Raw genomic sequence first — 12,372 nt, 5'->3', positions numbered from 1 at the left:
ATATTAATAATAATTAAAATTGACTTCACCTACATTAAAAACAATATTAATTTGGTATCAATAATCTTTTGTAATAATTACTAATTGTGTAAGACATTTCAAAAATTCTCATTCTATGAAAATATTAATAAACAAAAATTACTATTCATAATTACTAATTGTAAAATTTTTAAATTTTCATAATAATTATTATTTAAAATTTAATTATTAATCACTTGAGACAAATAATAATAATAATAATAATAATAATAATAATAATAATAATAAGGAAAATTTTAATTGACTTGACCTTGATAATAATTACAGTGCTAAAATTGACTTGACTTTATTATAATTTTTATAGTTTTATCTATTAAAAATTATTTTAGTATTTAAAAAATAAAAATAAAAATTAATTATTGCTATAAAATAAAACAAAAAAATCTCTGCAACTCGACATCTTTTGAAACTCGGGTTTTGGTTTGTGTGTGAGAGAGAGCGAAAATCGAGAAGATGAGCGACTTAAGGGTGAGTGGTCAGGTGAAGTGGTTCAATGACCAGAAGGGTTTCGGGTTCATCACCCCTGATGATGGAGGCGATGATCTCTTTGTTCACTGGTCCGAGATTAAATCCGAAGGGTTTCGGAGCCTTAGTGAAGGAGAGCCCGTTGAGTTCATTGTCAATTCCAATCCCGATGGTCGTGCTAAGGCCGTTGATGTGACCGGTCCCAATCAGGCACCAGTCCAGGGAACCCGCAACGGTGGTCGAGGATGCGGTGGATATGGTGGTGGTGGAAGAGGAAGCAGTGGTTATGGCAGAGGGAACAGGTATGGCGGCGGGAGGTATGGCGGCGGGTATGGCGGTGGATACGGTGGCAGTGGAAGAGGAGGCAGTGGTTACGGTGGAGGCAACGAGTATGGTGGAGGCATTGGATACGGTGTAAGTGGAGGCGGTAGAGGTGGAGGTGGCGGTGCGTGTTACAACTGTGGTGAAGAGGGTCACTTGGCTCGCGATTGCGGAAACAGTAGCGGTGGAGGCAGGTACAGAGGCGGCGGTGGTGGCGGTGGAATCTTACATGTGGTAATTCTGGGCATTTCGCGAGAGACTGCCCTTCCAGTGCCCGTTGAAGCTTTTGCTTTGTCTATGATATTTTTATTTTAAATTTGAATTCGAAGTTTTTTTTGTCTTAAGGTACTATTTTGGTGGGTTTTCACGCTGGATCTCTCTAGTCGTGATGAATCCTTTTGGATTTTATGTTATATATAAGCGGGATAGTAGTGCGGGGTGAGGGATTCTCGTTTTGGGTCGTTAAATGGTTGGATTTTGTGAAATCCTTACATTATTGGTTTTTGTATACAGAATCTGCTCTTACCTATTTTTGCTATCATGGAACTTGTGATTTCGTTTGTCAATTTTTTTTTTCGTACAATGCATAAATATTATTGTGCCCGTTGAAGCTTTTGATTTGTCGGTTGTATGTTTATTTTTAATCTTAATTTCAGTTTTTATGTTTTAAGGTACTATTTCGATGGGTTTTCACATTGGATCTCTCTAGTCGTGATGACTCTTTAAGGGTATTATGTTGTCTATAAGCGAGATAGAAGTGTGAGGCAAGGGTTTTTCTTATTGGGTCGTTAAATGGTTGAATGTTTTAAATCCTTACATTATTCTTTTATGGATGGAGAATCTGCTCATAACTATTTTTGCTTTTATGGAACTTGTGATTTCGGTTGACATTTGTTTTTCGTGTAATGCATAGATATTATATATTGTGCCCATTGAAGCGTCTGATTTGTCGATTGTATTTTCATTTTGAATCTTAATTTAAATTTTTTGTGTAAGGTACTATTTCAGTTGGTTTTCACGCTGGATCTCTTAATTTCTAAGTGTCTGTTTGGTTTCAAATCTGGAGAGGCCAAACGTGGATCCAGAAATCCAAAAATAACTATTTTTTACTCCTGAAAACGTGGATCTTGAATGAGTTTTCCAAACACACTAATACATGCTCCTCCCACTCATTATAAACCCCTGGTTTCCTTTCTTGAACCAACTACGCCGCCTCTCATATGCCTATTCCAGCATTTGAAGCCTCAATCCAGAACCACATTTATTTTCTATAACTGCTATAGGTAATGGATTCATTGTCAAAGACTCTGTTAGAAGTCCCACATTGGCTAGAGATAGAGCCAAGATAAGCTTTATAAGGGTAGTGCAAACCTCAACTCTTGAGCTAGCTTTTGTGGTTGAGTATAGGCCTCCCAATTTCTAATATGGTATCAGAGCCTATCCTAGATCCATTTGTTGTGGAGACCACCCATATTTGGGCCACCCGTTGTTGTTGATCCCACGTTCCAGGTTGTTCAGTCCTGGACGTGAGGGGGTGTGTTAGAAGTCCCACATTGGCTAGAGATAGAGCATAGATAGCCTTTATAAGGGTAGTGCAAACCTCAACTCTTGACTAGCTTTTGTGGTTGAGTATAGACCTCCCAATTTCTAATATAATGGAAGAATTAGATTTCTATGGAGCGTGTAGAACAAAGTGGGACATGGATGAAAGTGAAACGAAGGGTAGTGATGATTCAGGCTAGTCAAGATTCGGTGGTGGCACTCCGCCGTCGAGCCTAGGCAGCGTTGTTGGCGGCTACGGTGGTCGGAGGAAAGAGTCGCAGGCTGTGTTGGAAGATGAACATGTTAAGTTCAAAACGCTAAATGCATCGTCTATCTCATTTTGAATGATAACAATTTTCAAGAGTAAGACGTTGAAGAGTGCAAATGAACTGACTAAGTACATTATGTGAATTACATTTCATGAATTTACTCTTACACCCCTTAGGAAAGATCAACTGAGGAAAGATGACAAGAAGGAAGGTCAAACATGAAGAAAAGACAAAGTTGAAGGAGTCAAGCCAGTCAAAGTGCAAGCCAGGACAAAGCAGATGGTGCAGATAAAGGAAGCCATACCCAAAGATCGTCTAAGCATCAACAAAGAAGAGATTGGTCAAGCTCAAAGCTGCAAGGCAAAAAAGAAAGGTCGAACATCTCAGTCAGAAGGATCAGCAGAGAAGATCAAAGCTTTAATGTACATCATGAAGAAGGAGAAGTATGATCAAAGCTGCAATGAACAAGCAAGCAAAGGAGAGTCATATTCGCTGAAGCACATATCTGAAGGTAGCTCGAAAGAAGAAAGAAGAAGATATCAAGAGACATGAAGAGACATATCGTCTAAAGAATCATCTTCACAAGGAAAATCTTCAAAGCACATATACACAAGAAGATCAAAGAGCTTCAAGAAGATTAAAGAACTAACTATGCAAGAACAAGTCAAGGCATTGGATCGTCTGAGAAGACTACACGGAACGTCTAAAACTCAACGTCTATCTCAAGACTGATTACAGAAGCAGTGTCCAGGGAAAAGAGCTACATATTCAAATGCAAATATCTCTGACACTCTTGGGAGAAAGTCAAGTGCAAGGAAATCACGTGATCCTCTACAAAGCACGCTGACCAAGGAAACTAGAGCAACGTGTCTACATCAAAGTTTCCTCTTTCTCTCTCATCAAGGATTGAAGAAATGGAGCAAAGCTTATTGTCTACGCCTACTCTCATTGACTCAGTTCAAGGAAAACTAGACAATCCATTTCTGAAGATAAATGAAGAAACTGGTCTGAGCTGAAAGCATCGTCTGAGGAAGATTATAGTAACCAGAACTTCAAGAGACAATCAAGCCATCATCGTCTGAAAACTGCAGCGCCAAGAATAAAGACATGAGTAAAAGTCCCAGAGCGACTAAGCCAAAGCAGAAAGGCACTCATCGTCTGAAGAACCAAAGGAAGATCGTCTGAAGCAGAATAAAGACAAAAGGAGCAGAAGATCGTCCTAGAAGTCAAAGTTCCTCTCCAGCAAACTACAAAGTCAAAATCAAACAAGTTTTCCTTTCAAACTAAAGCCAAAGAAAGCTTTGTGTAGAAGACTCAAATTGAAGATTGTAACACCCCGATTTCCAGGTATCACTTTAGTAACTCAAAAATAAAATAAAGCGGAAAAGCAGGTATTTTTTTTCGTTTTGTTTTAAATAAAAGACTTGTCGAAATAAAGACTCAACCCAATGCGAAGAACATAAACTAATATACATCTATATATATACAACTCCTGCTATAAAATAAAAGTCAACGTCACGAGTGACCTCCAGTGACGGAAAAGTAATCTGAAAGTGATGCTCGCAGGCTAATAGGTACAAACCATAATCTGTGACAAAGTGTGATAGTACAGTCCTCCAAAAGAAAGTAAGTCAGCCTCAAAACGGCCTCAACAAGACCTCCTAAGTCCAACCAACTCCATATGATCCTCATGAAAGAGAATCACACAAAAAGTTATAAGTCGAGAACCTACCCTGTCCCAAAATGAAAATTACCATTAGAGCTACGACGTTTATGACGACTAATCCTACCATCGGAATTTTGTAAAATAAATTTGATGAGATTGTTACTAACGACGTTTATGATGACTAATCCTAATGACGCTAAGCTCATCCGAGAGTTTTCGATCCAAAAAGCGTAACCTCAGCTCAGAAATGGGTATTTGAACAGTTTTGAATGCCTACGACGATCCGGCGAGAATCGGCGAACATTGACGGAGTATTTGTGACGTATAAATAATAGGGATGAAGTTTAGAAAGAAAAATCGAGTTATTTGGACAGTTTTACAAAAAGCTCCAAACTTTGAGCACAAAAAGACATAGAGAAAAGCGACAGAATTGACGATCAAAGGTTAGAAGTAGCATACATACCTCAATGCCAACGTATAGAAACTGACAGAGCGACGATCAAACAAGAATCGACAAAAATCTCCTCCTCCCTCTTTCCTCTTGGTGCTTGCAGGTTTGGGTGATGAATGGTGAGAAAATTTGAGTTTTTCTCCTATTTATAGGAGATGGAAAACGCGGGAAAATGAAAATTTCGCGATTCTGAATTTTCCTGTTCGTTCCTCTGTGAATTATAAGAGAGAATCCGGCGATAGAATTACAGAACTCGAAACAGGTTTCTTGGAATTTAGGTAAACGATCCAATAACGGTATTAGACGATTTATCCCGAAAAGTTACTTTTTACAGTCGATGTCGGATCAGAAAACTTTCTTCTGAAGAAAGATTGGAAACATCGAAAGAATTGGGTACGCACATGTGGAATCTTCGTTAGAATCTCCGAATAGAAAAAGTCTTCATCGACAGTTTATTTTAAGGTCCTTGAGCTATCAGGAATGTAGTTTCGGCAAACTTCCGATAATTGGAATCGATCGTTCGTACATTCTAGAGTTTCGTGTCGAAACACTTGTCATGGAAAGGAATAAGAGAAATTCTTATATTCCTCTAAAGATCTTTGAATTTCATTTCTACTGTGCTTTAAGAGCAGATTAGCTCTTTACTAACGCTTCCTCCCTAAGGCGGAAGTGAATAAGGCTCGTGCTATAACCTATAGCGACTATAGTACTATTCTAAGTCTTTTCCTGAACTTTCTCCTTCATTAAGTTATTACAATAATTGAACACTCGTTCAGTTTTCCTTCACGATACATCGAAACCTAATCGTAAATGGTAATTTATTTATTTAATTCTATAACTAAAGTTATGGGTCTCACAAAGATCAAATATCTGACACAATGCTATGATGATGAAGAAAAACTCTGTGGTGTCACTATCAGATTGCCATATCTATACACCAACGGATAGAAACTCAGACTTATGCCATCTACTACGTGACAGACAACATCTTTACGGCATAGAGTCTCTATCAAACTGTAACACCCCGGTTTCTCAACTGAGGAGTCACATTAGTAACCTAACAAAGTCTAAGGACCAATCTGCAATCCCTAAAAACCAAGGGATTTTTTTTCTGAAAAACAACTAAACACTTCGGCTAAAAGGTTGGAAACATATCATAACTTTATTTAAATAACATGTTTCCCGATATACTCTAATAATAGATGCAGGGGTAGACACTGTCAAGTCAAACGGTAACTTTGACACTTCTAGCTTTAACCTTGTCGCACAAGCTATATCTATAAATGAATGCGTAGCACCAGAATCAAATAGCGCGATAAGGGAATTACCCGCAATCTCGCAGGTACTGCGGATCAAACCATCGTCTTCCTCAGCTTCAGTTCCACTGATTGAGTAGACCCTTCCACCAGCAGTTGGCCTCCTAGCCCCAGCAACATTTGCAGCAACCTCGACCTTAGGAATCCTGCAATCCCTAGAATGATGGCCTGGCTTGTTGCAGTTCCAGCACAACTGAGGACCTTCGGGACAATGGCTGGCATAATGTCCCTTTTGGTTACACTTGAAGCAAGTCACACCCTCCAAACTCACTGAAATGGGTCACAGTGCAATTGCATTCCCGCCCGAGGGATAAAAGGACCCAGAAGTTGTCCCCCTACCCTGAGGACGAACATACGGCTTCTTCTGGAAATGCTTACCCTTGTCACCTCTTCCTTGGTTAGTCCTAGACGGACCTCCACTTCCCTGGTGAGGCTTGTTCAGACCTTGGAACTTGCCCCTAGCATTATCAATAGCCTCAATCCCCTTGGTTTTCTCCACCAGCACCTGATAGCGATTCAGTCCTAGCGGTTGCACCGCCCTCTGCAGCTCATAACTCAGCCCATCAATGAAGCGCTCACACATATAGCCTTCATCTATCTGTCCTCTAAAGTAGCGAAAATGTTTCGCCAACGACTCCAATTTTACAGCATACTCAGCAACGGTCATGCCCCCCTGACGGAGCCTCAGAAACTGTGCCTCCTTAGCAGCTCTGGCACTAGCAGGAAAGTACTTGTCCAGAAAAGCTCTACGGAAACACTCCCAAGTGATGGCTTGTTGGTCAGCCTCCAACATAGCTCTAGCCCCACGCCACCAATACTCAGCTTCACCCGTTAGTAGGTAGGTTGCATAATCAACTTTCATCTCTGCAGTGGTACGCAGAAAGGTGAAGATCTTCTCTAACTCCTGGAGCCAAAGGTCAGCTTCTTCCGGATCGAAGCCCCTAGAGAACTTCGGTGGATCCTGACGCTTGAAATCATTCAGACCCCTAGTCTGAGCAGCAGCTAGTTCACGTTCCTCATGCTGCACACGACGAGCATTCTCTTCAGCTTGGTTCTGTGCAGTCACTATAACAGCAGCAGCAGCTCGTTGAGCTTCAGCTTCCTCCCTTGCAGCAGAGTTGGTAACTTGTTGTGCCATAAGGGCAGTCAGATTAGCAATAGCTTGCTCCATCGGATTCATGTTGTCTGAACCTTGAGTCTCGTTCGGTTGTGGAAACCTCCTGTTCCTGTTTTCATGAACAGTCAAAGACCACAACAGATACTCAGGTCAGAACAACACAAAGTTCTATAATAACTAACTATGTATATACTTATATCAAATGTATAATTAACGATAACTAGCATAAGGTTATTCACCTACGAACAACCTTCAAAAATGATCTACATAAGCAGTAATCGAGCACACTCTTCCTCCGATTGACACCCCATCAATCGGTCTCAGAGTTCAAACATCTTAAGCAGACACTCTACCCAAAAGCTCTGGTTTTCTAGACCAAAGGTCTGATACCACAACTGTAACACCCCGGTTTCTCAACTGAGGAGTCACATTAGTAACCTAACAAAGTCTAAGGACCAATCTGCAATCCCTAAAAACCAAGGGATTTTTTTTTCTGAAAAACAACTAAACACTTCGGCTAAAAGGTTGGAAACATATCATAACTTTATTTAAATAACATGTTTCCCGATATACTCTAATAATAGTTTACAACACCATAAGTAAGGTTCAGGCTTTAATAACAGAGTTCTCATATGGTAAGGGAGACTCAAACATAATCCATAAGCAGAAGCAAAGCTGCTTCTCACACCTTTACTCCACCGCTCACGACCCGATCTCCAACTCGAGCAGCTAAGCTTCGGCGGAAGGATCTCCATCGCCTAATAGCGTTAAGCGCCCAAATAACAAGTAGCAAATAGAAAGGGTTAACTCCATGCAATTACCATGTATAAAAGAGAAAATCATGCTATTCAATTTTAATTACCTAGCATGGTAAATAACTAGCAACATAACTAAACTCATATATCAACAACTTAACATATAACATCAAATCAGACATCAAAAATCTCAACAATATAATATCAATTCAGATATCAACAACCTCAACAATATAATACCAATTCAGATGTCAATAACCAATGACTAAAATCCAACAACATAGGGTCAGGTGTTAGTTCCCTATAATGCAACTATATGCTGCTACCAAAATGGATCGATCAATAACGTTTCTCAAGACGGGACAATCACGCGGGACCACACCCACCTCATCGCCACTTAACGCCACTACGGACGGGACAATCGCGTGGGACCACACCCACCTCATCGCCACTTTAGAACATCTCGAAAGATGGGACAATCACGCGGGACCACACCCACCTCATTGCCACTTTATAACGCCTCGAAAGACGGGACAATCACGCGGGACCACACTCACCTCATCGCCACTTAAGGACCAAAGCCTATATGCCAAGTCAGTCAACAACAATCCTCAACCTCAGTAATCACTCGAACAACAGTCTCAAATCCCACAATCAAATCAAGGTAACCACATGTTATTCATAACCTCAACGAACATAAATCAATTCAATTGCATACCAACTCAGTTCAATGACAGAAACCAGTAAACGGCCGAAGCCTCTCAGAAAACGGAGACACACGTCTCAATAAGTTTACTCGGCCGAAGCCTTCAGAAAACATTTGGCACAAGCCTCAGAAACAGTCAACATAAGCAAGCATACAACATTGAAAGCATACTAACATTTCAATCAATTGCCAATCAAGTTTAAACAACTTCAACTCAAGCGCATGCAGTGCGATAAAAGCATGCAAGACTCAAAGACGCTCTAAAACTGAGTTACCCTTACCTTCGTGAGTAGAAGTTGTGCATGGAAGTTGTGAACCTAGAACAAGGAAACACAATCATCAACACAGCCTCACTAGAAACAACACTATCTAATAACACTAATCGAAATCGATTCCTAGGTTTCGGCCACTCTCAAAAATAGGGTTTCCGAACTTTTTCTTCGATCTAAATCGATTCCTAGGTATTCTTAGGCGATATCTAGGCCAGGGAAACTCTCAGAAAAATTATCGGGTCGAAAACTGTCGCAGGGGTATTTTGGTCAATATTTTTAGCTCGGAAACTCAAAATCAGAATTTCGAAAAACAAATTAGATGGGGTCGACACCAACGATGATTATGACGACTAATCCTACTAACGCTAAGCTCAGTCGAGAGTTTTTGACTCAAAAAGCGGAACCTTTGTCAGAAATGGGTATTTTGAGCATAATTGAAATTCGGCGGCGATTCGGCGAGATTCGGCAAAATGTAATCCGCTAAACATGCTCAGGGGCACGTAGGGAATAAGTTTAGACAGAGAAATCAAGTTATTTGGACAGTTTTACAAAAAGCTCAAAACTTTGAGCATAGAAAGACATAGAGAAAAGCGATAGAATTTACGATCAGAGGTAAGGAAAAGCATCATTACCTCGAGGCCTACGCGTAGCAACGAACTGTGTGACGATCAGACAAGAATCGGCGAAAAGCTCTCCTCCTCCTTCTCCTCTCCAAGCCGCGGGTTGTGTGTGTGTGTGTGTTGGTGAGGTTTTTTTGTTTTTTTTTTTCATTTTTCAAGCTATTTATAGAAAATGGAAAATGCGGAAAAATGAAAATTTCGCGATTCCGATTTTTCCTACGTATTCCTCTGTGAATTCTAAGATAGGTTCTGGCGACAGAATTCCAGTACTCAAAACAGGTTTCTTGGAATTAATTCAAACGATCCAAAGTCGGTGTAACTCGATTTTACCCGAAAAGTTACTTTTTGCAGTTGATGTCGGATGAGAAAACTTCGTTCTGAAGAAAGATTAGAAACATCGAGAGAAATAGGTGTACGTGTGTGAAATCTTCGTTTGAAGCTCCGAATAGAAAAAGTCTTCATCGTCGGTTGATTTTAGGTTTCTTGAACTATCAGTGATTTAGTTTCGGCAAACTTCCGAGTATTGGAATTTGACCTTCGTACATTCCAGGGTTTCGTATCGAAACGCTTGTTATGGAAAGGAATAAGAGAAATTCTTATATTCCTCTTGAAGATTTTTGGAATTTATTCCTATAGTGTTCCAAGGGTTAAATTAATCTTTTCCTAAGGTTCTTGTCCTATGCGTAAACGAATAATACTCGCGTCATAAGTTTCGTCGATTCGAATCTTGTCCTTAACCTTCTCGTGATATATCTTCTCCATACATTTATTTCATTTAATAAACGTTTATCCAGTTTTTCTTACTTCACGTTACATCGAACTTATTCGTGAATCGGAAATTTCACTAATTTATTCTAAGCTTAAAAACTTGGGTTTTACAATACTACCCCCAAAAAAGAAAGTTTCGTCCTCGAAACTTAAGGCTCAGTGAAGAGTTTCGGATACTGTTCCTTCATCTTCTCTTCTAGTTCCCAAGTAGCATCGTCCGTGACTTGGTTCCAAATCACTTTTACCAGAGGAACCTGCTTGTTCCTCAACTGCTTGATCCTACGTTCCTCAATCCTCATTGGTGCCACTTCAAAAGACAAGTTGTCTCTAAGTTGGATGTCATCTTCCTTGATGATGTGACACGTGTAGCACATCATGAATCTTGGACAGAAAGGTGGCAACGCAATCCGATAAGCTACTTTACCGACTCGCTCGATAATCTGATACGGTCCAATGAACTTCGGTGTCAGCTTCCTTGACTTTATCGCCCTTCCCACTCCGGTAGTTGGTGTCACGCGAAGAAACACATGATCTCCCGCTTCGAACTCTAACTCTCTCCATCGTGTGTCAGCATAACTCTTCTGTCGACTCTGTGACGTCCTCATCTTCTCTTGTATTTGTTTCACCTTCTCAGTAGTTTGTTGCACTAATTCAGGTCCAACGAGAAGATGTTCTCCATCTTGAAACCAACATAAAGGAGTTCTACATCTCTTCCCATACAAAGCCTCATAAGGTGCCATTCCAATACTAGCATGAAAACTGTTGTTATAAGTAAACTCGATCAACGGCAACAACTCATCCCAGCTTTCTTGACTATCCAAGACACACGCTCGCAGCAAGTCTTCCAATGACTGTATCGTTCTCTCGGTCTGTCCATCTGTCTGAGGGTGATAGGCAGAGCTCAACCTCAACTTCGTCCCAAGCGCCTCGTGCAAGGCCTTCCAGAAATGCGAAGTAAACTTCGGATCTCTATCAGAAACAATACTCGATGGTACTCCATGTAGTCGTACAATCTCAGCGACATACACTTTTGCAAGTGCCTCCACATTGAACGTGGTCTTCACCGGTATGAAATGTGCTGATTTCGTCAAACGGTCCACAATGACCCAAATGGAATCAAATCTCTTCCTCGTAGCTGGTAAAGCTACCACGAAATCCATAGAGATACTGTCCCACTTCCACTCAGGCACATCAAGTGACTGTAACATACCCGCAGGCTTTTGATGTTCTATCTTCGCCTTCTAACATGTCAGACATGCCGCCACAAACTCTGCTACATTCTTCTTCATTCCTGGCCACCAAAAATTCAACTTTAGATCTTGATACATCTTTGTCGATCCCGGATGAATACTCAATCTACTCTTGTGACCTTCGTCAAGAATCATCCTTCTCAACTCCTTGTCCAATGGCACGCAGACACGTCCTTTGCAATGCAGAATGTTGTTGGTTCCTACCTCGAAATCTGGCGCTTTTCCTAAAATGATCAAGTTTCGTTTCTCGATCAGCTCCTCATCTAACAGTTGCTTCACCTTGATCTCGTTCAGAAAATCACTAGTGATCGTCACCATCCCAAAGCTCAATTTTCCAGGTGTCACTTGCATACCCAAACTAAGGTCGCGAAAAGTCTCGATAAGTTCCAATTCCTTAATCATCAGCGATGAAACATGAATTGTCTGGCGACTCAGTGCGTCTGCTACAACATTTGCTTTTCCTGGGTGGTACAGCAAAGTGAAATCATAGTCCTTGATAAATTCCATCCAACGCCTTTGTCTCATATTCAGATCCTTCTGATCGAACAGGTACTTCAGGCTCTTGTGATCACTAAAAACAGTGAAAGTGCTCCCATAAGATAGTGCCTCCAAATCTTGAGCGCAAATACCACAGCCGCCAACTCCAAGTCATGCGTAGGATAGTTCTGTTCATGTATCTTCAACTGCCTTGAAGAATAAGCCACAGCCTTTCGGTGTTGCATCAGCACACAACCCAACCCTTGGTACGAAGCATCGCAGTAAACCTCGTAGGGTTCCTCCTCTTGTGGTAAAGTCAGAACTGGCGCGGTCGCCAA

General features: G+C 40.8%; 1 pseudogene; it reads left to right on the top strand.

Moving 5' to 3' along the window:
• The first annotated feature begins 474 nt into the window (after positions 1–474).
• LOC130720853 (glycine-rich protein 2-like) lies at positions 475–1,147 on the top strand (annotated as a pseudogene).
• Positions 1,148–12,372: the final 11,225 nt, after the last annotated feature.

Source organism: Lotus japonicus, chromosome 5 (assembly GCF_012489685.1).
Source record: "Lotus japonicus ecotype B-129 chromosome 5, LjGifu_v1.2".
NCBI lineage: Eukaryota > Viridiplantae > Streptophyta > Magnoliopsida > Fabales > Fabaceae > Lotus > Lotus japonicus.
Note: the sequence above shows the minus strand (reverse complement) of the source record. Positions and strands in the feature narration are given on the sequence as shown.